The sequence below is a fragment of the Anomalospiza imberbis genome, chromosome 3, assembly GCF_031753505.1.
Source record: "Anomalospiza imberbis isolate Cuckoo-Finch-1a 21T00152 chromosome 3, ASM3175350v1, whole genome shotgun sequence".
Lineage (NCBI taxonomy): Eukaryota > Metazoa > Chordata > Aves > Passeriformes > Viduidae > Anomalospiza > Anomalospiza imberbis.
In genome coordinates this window covers 75,911,020-75,923,213 of record NC_089683.1, presented here as the reverse complement: position 1 = coordinate 75,923,213, position 12,194 = coordinate 75,911,020, and the positions used below count along the sequence as shown (strand labels likewise).

The 12,194-nt window shown below is 38.8% G+C and overlaps 1 long non-coding RNA gene across 2 annotated transcripts in view; it reads right to left on the bottom strand.

Annotated features, from left to right (window-relative positions):
- Positions 1-11,777, bottom strand: part of LOC137471144 (uncharacterized) — a 74,621-nt gene extending 62,844 nt beyond the window's left edge. For both annotated transcript variants that reach the window (XR_010997433.1, XR_010997434.1), the window contains exon 1: positions 11,596-11,777. This is a non-coding gene — a long non-coding RNA (uncharacterized lncRNA). The remainder of the gene's footprint in view (positions 1-11,595) is intronic.
- Positions 11,778-12,194: the final 417 nt, after the last annotated feature.

Genomic DNA, 12,194 nt, shown 5'->3' with positions numbered 1-12,194 from the left:
GATCTGAGCTCTTTTAAGATGCCATCACTGCTCTGAATTTGCATGCTTTGCTTTAGCATTTACACACCCAACACCATATAAACTTTGCAATTGCAGCAAGCTTCACAGTGTATGGCACAAGCAATAAACTACAGACTACACATTCTGATACAACACACCTAAATACATTTCCAGCTTGTATTCATTGCAACAGATTTGTGGTGCAGTTAAATGTAAGCGTAAATGCCATTCTTCAAAATAGTTAACTGTAAAGGGGACGTGAGATCTAAGTAATGTTGCCTACCATGTAATAAAGGAAACAGAGACAGTCTGATGCCTGATTTTCCACAGCTAAAGTATGGGAAAATGAGTGGCTAAAAAGATAGCAAAATTTTCAGCACTCTAATGCCTATTACTTCAATTCTATATAGGGCTTTCTTTTGAGTTAGCAAAAAAAAAAAATATTTTTTGTTCTTGTTTATTTTGATCTGGCAGAAAATAATAGTCAGAAATCTGGATTTACAGCCCTGTACTTCTGGTGAAATAGAACAGGGACACAAAACAACATAAGGCAGAATAATCTGGAAGTTATGTACATACCACAGTTGCAGCAAGAGTCACAGAAGTTCAATTTCAATTATCACTAGAGATCATCATCCTCACTTACCACATTTCCACTGATAATGTGCAACATTAAGGTAGTAAAAAATCTGGTGTATGAATGCAACAACTAAGTAAACCATCTGCTGCGTGAAAAGTCAGCTGAGAGAATGACTATGGACATATGGGGATACCAGCAGTGAATCACCCCTTTAAGAGTAAGTCAAGCTCTGGTCAAATCAAGGTTTGAAAAAGTGAGGATGGCAAAGAGGCCATTTAACAACAACTACTGTTGGTTTGTAGCAACCTCAGGGTCCATCCCAGACCTGCAACCACCTCCAGAGTCAGCCCGTCATCTGGGATATGAAGTGCCCTAGTTCAGAATAGCTTAAATACTGCCCATCAGTGGAGGATCAGAGCAAAAAAATGGAGGCAACAGGAGCGGTGGTAAAGGCACTTTACAACAGGAAGAGTGAAACTACTTTAAAGCCTTCAAAATGGATCCAAAGAAGGATTTTGTTTCAGGTATTTAAAGATCAGGTTCTGCTTCCAAAGTGAAGAGAGAGCTGGATCAACTCTTTTAAGTTTAATTTGTCCTTTTGACTTCAGCTGATAGTGTCCAGCAGTACTTCCTCTGCTTTGTCTATTTTCACAGAAAGTGCTGCAGTGAGGTCAAAGGAGATACTCAGGCTGATATTTTACTTCTGGGTGGGAAAAGTAGTTTTCAGGAAAGTGTATGATATTGAGCACCTTTCCATATGGAGGCAGAAATTATTTTTTGGCACTTATTTAACCACCAAATTGTAAGCTAGTAGGTTGATGCAACATCAACACAAAGCTATAGGATCTGTGGCTGGAGGGGCACTGTTGTTCAATTGCAATAACAACAAAAGAATACTAAAGATATTCTCCCACAGTGGGACTTAATGAAAGCTTCCTATTCACTAACCTAATTTTCATCTCTGTCAACAGAAATAATGAATAGAACATTTAGACCAGAGAACATTTCTCTGAACTTATATCTAGAAACATTTATTCTAGTTCCCTTGCAGGGGAAAGAAATTTCTGATAACTTGTTCTTTTTTACAGACAATAGCCCCCAATCTAGGAGGAGCCATCTTACTCTAACACAACCATGCACACCAAAAACCTCACAAATGAGCCACCAAAACCTCACACCCCCCACTCACAAATGCTACAGTCTTAAAATTAAAGTACTCTGCAGAATTTACATCTCCAAAACATCCCACAGAAATATGTTCACTTGACATTTTCAGAGGAAGCAATCTTTCAACAAATTCATATTTTCCCATCTTTTCATCAGGAGCTCTAATGCTTTGCTACTGAAAAATACCCCAAAATGGTTTGTTTAAAGCAGAAATCTCCACCCCTTCTGGTCTGTCATTTTTGTACCTTCACTTCCCCATTTTTCTCTTGTTCGAGGAAAATTTTGCATTAGTGAGAAATCAGATGCAAACAAGCTAGTAGGAACTTCACCTAACCAGTGATTAGAAGAGATGCCCAATGAGACACTGCTGCTTTCTGGCAAACCAATGCTTTTGCACTTGAGCAGACCTGCACTGTGGAGCAGTAACTGCAAGAAATATATTTTCTACCTGAACATCCTGTTCTCCAAGGCAATCTAAAACATGCCAAGTACAGGAGAACCACAGAATGGTTGAAAGGGACCTCTGCTCTGAGATGGTTGAATGGGACCTCTGGTCAAGTCAGGTCACCTAGAGCAGGCTGCCCAGAACCAGATGAATTTTGAATATCTCTAAGAATGGAGACTCCATGACCTCAGTAAACAGGGCTTAGTCACCCTCATAGTAAAAAACTGTTTCCTGATCTAGAGACAGTTTCCTGTGTGGTTCAGTTGGTGCCCATTGCCTCCTGCCCTGTCACCAGGCATCACTGAAAACAGCCTGGCTCCATCTTCTTTGCACCTTCCTTTCAGGTATTTCTATACTTTCATCAAATCCTCTTGAGCCTTTTCTTCTCCAAGCTCCACATTACCAGATCTTTCAGCTTTTCCTCACAGGAGATCTTCTTCCATATCTTCAGCTTCATGGCCTGCAATATGTGACAAACTTTTTTTTTTTTTCTTTTCCATGTTTAAATTTAGGGGGAAAAAGGATAATTAAATCATCTGTAATGATTATTTGTCCTATTGAACCACCTCACTTACAAAAGAATTAACTTTTAGCCACACGAGAGGACAGTACGCTACATTTTTAAGTCTGCTGTTTTGTGTTGCTTTATGGCTGCTAACGCGTTTCACAGCATGTTACAATGTGGCACTCAAAATACCGACACAATTATATTTTGCAAGGACTTTGATTTATCTACAGCTTTATGCAGAGACAGAGGTTCTAGTCAAAAAAAGCCAAACCTTCATATTAGCCACAAAAAGTGGTGTTTATAAGGTTTGGCTGTTTGTTTGCTGGTGGTTGTTTGTTGGGGTTTTTTTCTGTGTGTGTGGTTCTGTTAGTGTTAGATGTTTCCTATCAGGTCTCAAGTGGCATTCTCCAGGTCTTGGTATTGGGACCAGTTTTGTTTAATATTTTTACCAATGACATGGACAAAGGGATAAAGTGTACCCTCAGTCAGTTTGCAGAAGACACCAAGTTGTTTTCTACAACTACCTGAATGGACGCAGATGGTGGATGTCAGCCTCTTCTCCCATGTAACAAGCAATAAGACTAGGGTAAATGGTCTCAAATTGTTCAAGGAGAAATTTAGATATTAAGGAAAAATTTCTTTAACATAAGGGTTGTCAATTATATGGACAGGCTGCCCAGGAATGTGGTTGAGTCATCTTTCCTGGAGTCATTTAAAAGAAATGCAGATGTGGCACTTTGGGACATAGGACAAGCCACTGCTGGGCTTGGCAGTGTTTGGTTTATGGTTGGACTATGGTCTTGTAGGTCATTTCCAGCCTAAAATATTCCAGACCCTGCTGGAAATACCAACTAGTGAGACACCTATTTTCAGTAAGATTCTGATAGAGCCAGTAAAAAGCCCAGAACAGAGAAAATATTTGAGGTTATTCCATGTTATGCTGTTCCGGTTTCCACCCTCCAAGGCTGTGGAAGTCAGATATCTAATATGTAAGTGTAAGTGAAAGCATCCCTTGCAGACCGTTTTTTTTTGTTCAAGAGGAATTTTCCTCTCCTCAGTATATCTTTGGAGAATGAGTGAAAAAGGTTACAGCAAGTATTCAAACATCTATCCTGCCTTTCACAAAGCCCACAGAGCTTTACTATACTGCTTTGTATCCATCTGTACCACATTCGCTGCTAAAATGAAAAGAAGCTTTATTACTGAAGCAAGAATCTGTTCAGAAAGAGTAGGTTTCCTCTTCTCCTTCCTCCTGCTATTTTAACGCTTGTCCAGATGTTTTCTTTCCTATTTGCAAGGCAAATGGTGCTAAATAAGAAGATCAAACTGAAGCAAGCAATAGATGTCCCTCTGAGACACACTACTTTATGACAACCCAAATTTTAAATTTGAATTAGAATAATTGTCAGAACAGCTGTGCTGACTCTACACCAATGTATATAAGAATGGGTCCAGTTCTTCATATTTTAAGTTCTTGTTTTGTTTTCAGTTCTCCTCCTCTTGTATTCCCTTTGCCCCTTTTCCATTATTGTGAGCTTTCCAGCAGTCTCGTTTCAATTGTTCTGCTCCCATGTCACTATTGTTTCTGTCACACAGGCCCTCAGTTTCTAGTGGCACAGGATCAGCAGCTCTGCACTGGTTTCTCTATCCACATAAAATATTCTTGCACTGAGAACCCCCAGGACATGTACACTAATGACTGGCTCAGAAATTAGTCCAGGCTTCATTCAGTTTTTCCTAAAGCTTACTCTTAGAATCTCAAGTATCAGTCTAAGGATTTTGACAGACCATGATCTTCAGGTAGTTACTTTGATAGAGGAAGTGGCCAAAGGATCAGAATGTTTGGAAATCTGTGTTGAATGTTGGGATACTCTTTGGCATGGTGGTTACCAGTCAGGTCACAGCATCTGACGAATGAGTTAGTCAACTTCTTATTTCCTTAATCTGTAAAGAGCTTATTTTTATCTCTCCCTGGACACTTGCAAGAAGAAAATTTGTACAACATAGAGTACAGGAGCTTCTCAAAAGTGCCAATAGAATAATCTTTTGGTTTACTTAATTATCCTCCTAATCACTTGTACTTTAATAGAATTTTAAGCAGGGTAGATTATTTTAATACCCACTCAATTTTAATTACTGTACTTTTAGAGAGATTATTTTTTAACAAAGACAGATATCATCATCTCTGAGACAGACTAACAAATTGTAGCCACTGTGTCTTTTCCTTCCAAGAAACAAAAGTCATCCTTGTTTGGACTAACATGTTTACTTGGTGATTTTGTTTATGGCTCCCATCAGCCAGCAGCACTAGAAATAATGCAAAGTACTCAGTCCTTGCCCCAAGAAAATACTTTTTCAAGCAGATAACATGAAAAACATACTTGTAGATTAAACACTTAAATTTTTCTACACAGAGATTCATGAATGTGCCCATTGTACAACTTTGTGCCTCCTAAAGGGCATATTTGCACTAGGTTAAGGCACCTAAGTGAAGAACTGGTTTGGTGACAACAGAGTTTGAAATTAAGTGATTCAAATTGCTTTCAGGAGGATAAGTGGGGACCTGAGGTTCTGGATTGCTACAGTTTGACAGGAGCACAAGCAGTTATTTGAAAAATCTGACAATAGTTTTAAAAACTCAGCTTTTGAGAGTAGGAAGGACATTTCTGCCCAGAAGGACATGTTTTTTTAGCTGAAAAACTTGTTCATGAATAATGAAGAAACACATCCTGTGTTTAAAGCCAGGAATTTATGCAACTGAAATTTTAAATCTGGTTGCTGTCAGTACAGAACTGGCTGTTAAAAAGAGGAAAAGACAATAATATCATTAGAATACAAATAAAAAGCATCAATAATAGTTGTAGCACTCAATATTTTGGACAGATGACTCAGTCTGTATCCCATTTCTTAGTGTTATGCTAACCCTACATTGCTCCTATGAGTCTTAAAGTTGGTGGTTTAACTGTGAGTTTTGTAGAAGCAAGGAAAAAGGTATTACAGCAAGCTATGAGTATCTGGAGGAATATAATTTTTTGTGGGTTTCTTTTTTGTCACTCCATGTGGAGTCCTTTTTATACACCTGGTAACACAAATTTACTCTGTCACCCCTCCATCAGTCTGCATCTCCATATCACCTTTAAGTTTACTATTTATGGTGCCTTTTACATATGTAAGATACTACTTGTCTATTCTCTTTTTTTACCTCTGAAGGCAGTTTTCTCTAGCTTCAGCTCTGTGGCTGTTTAAGCAACGATTGGCAAGTTGTTAATGTCTTTTGGGTCTTCTTAGCCAAGCCACATCTCTCATTACTCCCTGCCAGTGCCCTTCCATGTCACCTCCTGCATCTTCAATTGCCAAGGCTTCTTCTTTACACTATAATAATTCATTAGTCATAAATTTCTGATTTTACTCAGAATAACTGCCCATTAATCCTATTAATATAAAAGTTTGTACCTGGTAAAGATAAAAGTTTTAAAAAATTGGAATAGAAACCTGATCAGGTAAAGAAACCAGTTAAATCAAGTAAAAAAAGTTTAAAAAGCATCATAAATACCGATCCTGAGGTCAGACAAGTTCAGTGCAGAGCTTAAAGCTTGATACTAACAATGGAAATGCTGTATTATTGCAACACATGGCTAGAGAACACAGAAATATAAAAATGCTTCCCAGTGTGCCATAAGACCTTTTATTGACTTGACGGGTAGCTTCTTTATGACAGACATGCAGATATAATAAATCTTGCATGCTATTCCCAGACCAAGAGCATCCAGCAATCCTGCAGCTGTAATATAGAATGCACCACTCAAGGATGGAAGGCAGAGGAGTATTTTTTACCCATGGTCATGCAATTATTCCCTGTAATGCCGGCAACCTCACACAAGTAAGAGATTCCTTTACAGCCAACAGTAATTCTCAGAGTTCTCAAAACTCACAACTCTCAATAATTCAACTCTATACAGTGTCAAAAAAGGCTCTATAAGTAAAAGCTGGATTGTTTCCCAGCCTGAACATTTGAAACATTAACAATTCCATCATCCAAACAGTACCTGGACTCCAGATCACTGTATTCTCACTAGCTGTGGTAAAGATGCTAATAGCTACATTTCCATCCTAAAAATATACTCTTGCTAAATTAACATGTTAATTGAAATCAAAAGGCAACCTCTGAAACTGACCCAGATGCAGCAAAGACAAGGATGTACATCTGGGCCTGATGGAGCTGATAATTTAACTGATGTTATATAAATTAAAATATTAATATCACTTCAGATTTCTTGTCTAAGGAGGCTTCAAATATTAATGCCTTTTTCAAAAGTGATTTGATCAATACGGTTTGTGTTAATGAAAAAGAAACTAGTTAACTGAAGTATTCACTTTTGGAAGAAATTAAAGTTTTCTGAGGGTTCATATTTTGAAGCCCAGCAAATATTCTCTTCCTTAGTCAACCTTTTACACAAATACAAGCCCTTCTACAGAACATTCCCTGCTAAACACACAGAGGAGAGACTATATGCTGCAATTCTGAGAAGTGTTACCATGGATTTCTTTCCTACAGAAGCCATATGAAAAATCACCTTAACAACAGAACCTCATGGTGCCGTCTTCATTTTCTTCCAGCCCAAAGTCATATTTTGCACCTTGACTGATATGGTAAGGATGCAGGGGAAAGCAAGGTGTGGCTGCAACTTCAGGATCACATTCACTGACACATAAAGAAGAACTCTGAAACCAGGCCTTTTTCTGTCCATGCAGAATTTTTACCAAGGTCCCTAGAGGTCACACAAGTACAACCACTGAATTTGTCCACTGTGCCTCTAGCTCTCTTGAGGCTTTGCATTAGCAAGACAAATGGCTAATTCACTACAGAAAAATGTTGTGCATTTCATGATTAAACACAACCCTCCTCGGACTTGGCTTTATTTATTTCCTCTGCAATGATATATGTGCCAGTTTATATTCTTTCAATTCTACTTAAATACAAGCCATTTTTAAAAGGCTGGAGGAATTATCAAAGCAGAATCTTTCATTCTAACACGAAAATGTGTTTTGGCCACTATTTTTTCCTGTTGCCATATAGTTATTTAATGGCATTGTTTAAATGTTTTTAAAATATTTGAATAATTGTTAGTGATCCTTCCCTTAGGAATTCAATTAAACCTAACCCCAAATCAGTAGACATTAATGGGAAGAGTGAAATCTTGTTCTTCTAACTAGCTATTTATATTGAGATTTATATAGCATTAATTATCAGTAGCCCCTAATTATACAATTTTCAGTTTTAGCATAGTTAACAACACACACCTTGTAGTATGCTCATGACCATAAATGCTTGTTTGATGACTGATGACATTAAATACTGGGGTCAGGTGTTCCCCCTTTGGTGGCTGGAGCTTTTTGTTTTGTGTTCTTTTGGAGTGGATGGGGAAGGGGGAACATCAGAGAAGGGGTTGTGATTTGTTTTCTAAAGAAGCCCTGTCCCTACCATAGAGACCTCACGCATAACACAGTCTCCACCAAAGCTTTTCCTTACGTGCCCAAGACTGCACAACAAGAGCTGGCTTTTCCATTCACTATCTTGCCTCAATCCCTGCTGGTACAGAGACTGTTACAGCAATCCAGTGCCATTAGCTATGTTCAACTGTTTCAATTAAGAGTTTCCCTGTATATTAGGGCTCTGCTGTGCTAATGGAAAAGTAATTCATCAATATTTAGAGCTAAATCCCTATCATTTTACTAGTATGCATGTACCCAGGGGTCCTCCCTCTTTTGCTGTTCACAGTGACCTCTGCCCACTATTGCTCTGTTGCTATCTAGCCTTGCCAGATATGTACATACTCAGCTTTCTGTCACTTCAGCCAACAAAGGATAGTGCCAAATTTATCCTCTGCTGATATAAATAGCAGATCATACTGTCCCTGATGTAAATGAAAGAATGAAAGTAAAGACTCATTAGTGAAATTGCTAATCCATGAGCATAAAAACTCAGAAAGAAAATGTGTTTCTGATTTAAACCTCCCCAACCATGCAGAACCTAACTCAGCACGAACAACTCTAGGAACTTGGCTGGAGCACACTAGATGACCAAGAAGCAAGAATCTATGCTCTGAAGCAGGTAATAGAGAGGGAACAGATCAACAAGTGAAAACTGGTCTTCCAGTTTTCCAAATCATCTTAATATAGGAACTACTGTGGCTTTTAAGGTCTTAGCATCTTACATCATCACAAACAGAGGAGAGCGCAATAGGTCACAACTTCAGACTGACAGATGAATCGCTATATCTTCCTTTCCAATTTTTGCCAACTAGGTCTCAAAAAACCCACAGGAACAAGGAGATGCCTGATCTTACCCAAAGCAGAGGCTTTGTGCTTCATTTTCACTTCTCTGGCTCTGCTAACACTGCACTTGCTTCCCTGCTCTACCCACAGTTGTCCAGCAGCCAAGGAAAGGGCCTGTGCCCGTTTGGGACTTGTGCCATCAGCCTCTGTGCTGCTGCACCTACTGCCATTTCAGCAGGTACAGAGCACAAACACACAGCTGCTCAAGTATGAAACTATTTATCAAGAATTACAACAAACATTTTTGGCCTATTCAAGAGCAGCATTATCTCTCTTGATAGTTTGTTTTTGCTATATCACAGGTTATATCACCTATGAATTTTACACTTTATTACAATTCTCCATTCTTTTTCACATGTCACACTTGTGGGGACTACTAACAAACTATAACCATGGCAACAAAATAATAAAACCACTTTTGAATATGTTTAAATAATTTTTAGTAACTTCTTGATAATTACTGTAGGCAAACTGTATGTATTTTTCACAAAATACATGTTACATTATTGTCACTGTAAGCAACTGAGATAAATTATAGGTAATTTCCACTTCTTAAGTTCTGTTTCTATGGTAATATGAGCAACTGCCATTACTTCAGATCTTGTTACCATGGTTATTTCAGGTAATTCCAGGATTTTAATACCCTCAAACCTGAAGTGATACTTTTTCCTCCTATTTTGTGGTTGAACAAAATCATAGTTCAACTTCAGGGGGAACACAATTCTTCTAGTTAAAACAACCCCAGCCTATAGCACATATATATCTAGAGATAAGTCAAAATTAATTACTTACCACAACACCTAGCTGACTTTCTTCTCCTAAAAGGACAGAACCCCTTTCCCAAACATATTTCTATAGAAAAGGGAAGATGTTTCCTCCAGGGTGTGAATTCTCTAACTGCCCTCAGCTGTGCAGACCACTCTTCCTGGCCATCCAGATCCCTGGTGAAACTGCAGAAGTAGGATATAATGGGCAAATGATCTGCTTCTCCACATCCCCACTCTGAGAGCTGACTGATAAGGTGTCAGCTGCCTCCCATCACTGTAACAGTGAGGGTCATTGGGCAGTCTGGGTTCACTCACTGACAAGCCACCCAGCACTTAGGCCTAATTCAAGTGCGCTGGAGAGTAAATGGGCTTAATGGAGTCTTTTGTGGTAGTCAGGCAGCCTTCACCACTCTATCAATACAAACAGCACCACTATCTTCACCTGTGTCCTGCAGGCACCTCTGTAGGTTTGAACATGGCCAGGATAATCCTGCTTGAATCTTTATATAGGAAAGATGTGGCAGAAGGTTTCATATACCAGTGGCTGGATTGTAATAAATATTACTCTAAGGTAAAACTGATTCTTCATCCCGAGAAATCTTCACAGGATATCTGTGTGATCACTACCCACCCTTCCACCAAGAGGTCTCTTTGCTCATGCCTACTGCAAATGCTGCTCTTTACTTCAGGAGTTTTTGCCTAGCATACATTGCTATAGCTAGGACATGAGGCCAGGGCACTGGACAGACTCCAGTCTGAATCACTGAGACTATATGATACTGCTAAGTTTGCTCCAGTGTTGCCAGGAGTTTGGGCTTTTCATTAGCATTTTTTTGGAAAGCACAAACAAGAGAACTTTTTTTTTAAGAAATATAGAATTTCAAACCACATAATTTTAGAGAAAAGATAGTAAGTGTGAAGTAAATGGACCCTAGTGGCTCAGAATCAGGAAAGTAAATATCAGGATCTCAAGGTATTTAATGTTTTCAATTAATCATCTGTTTTAAAGTCCCTAAACCCCCTTCATACTTCAGCCTAGCAGTGTTATTTTGCATGGATGTGATTTTTTTTTTCTTTTACAAATTAACAAGATTTATTGTAGTGAGCCACGGTGCAATGTTTAGATGTTTGTTAAAGAAAAAGCTGTTATCAGTCCTATTGCACAACACTCAAAAGTCAATTTCAGTTATACAAGTGTGGATTTTATCCAAATAATTACCAATTGTCTTTTAATTTAGCTGTTAATAATATCAGGTCACTGTAGTCTCTTAGAACAAGCCAAAGGAGTATATGACCTCAGGAATCTATTTTCCCACTACTGTGTGATTAGTGGAACCCAATGTTGACACTCCACATGAACTGCACAGATCCGTTCTGTGTCTACATACATCATGAAATTCATTGGTATAATAAGGATGAACAGATAAATCAAAGCAGTTGTACTGAAGCACCCTCATCAAAAGTAGTTTGGGGGTTTTACCTCATGCTGACCTTAGTCAGCTCCCCTGAGCAGGACATTTTATACAATACTTATGCTTAATGTGTATCTGATTTGGATAGCCCTCAACATGGGCTGTAGTGTTTGCCATGTACCAGGAGCACTAGGAACAGGAACAATCAGGGCATGTGCATTGCTGCTTTAAACCAAAACAGAAATCTGGGCACAGCCTTTCTATCCCCTTGGATATAAAAGTAATTTTAGACAGAAAATAAGCGGTGGAGGGTTTAAGCTATAGGCAGTGTGTCTCTAACCTGGAGCTTAGAGACAGGGAACAGTTAGTGAGGAAATTACTTGGGGTTTTTTGGATGCTTCAAGGTGATTATGCAATGGCTGAAATTCCTCTGCTTCCACCTGGGAGTTCACAAAAAGAATCTCTAACTCTGAGAGGAAGGGCAGGTCCAACTGAGCAAATTGTGCCCACATTACATTCAGAAACCCAAATTCAGGGAGGAGGTATATCTGAAACTCCTGTGGACCAGAAGTGTTATCCCTCTCTGCAAAATGATTACATTTCCTAGTAAAATCCTAACAAACTCTACATTGTGTGGATTGACAGGCTACCAAGAGCTCTCTAACAGAGTGGAGGCATGTTCATGTCCCTCTTTTGGGAAGTATGGTCATTCCAAAAAGTTTTAGGTTTCTTTCAGATTCCTTTACAGTCAGATATTATGCATATATATTGCACATTTTCTAAGCTCATACACTGATGTCACCTAAGGTGCCGACATCTGTAGAGAACAGTCTTGCAAATGACATGGCAAGCTGTTCCATAAAATTTTGTATCCTGCCAGGCCAGCTGGCAGAAAGGCACTAGTCTAACCAATTAAATTACTCAGGCATTTTCTAGGTCCAATCCTTATTTGCAGGCTTGCAACCTAAAACAATTAACA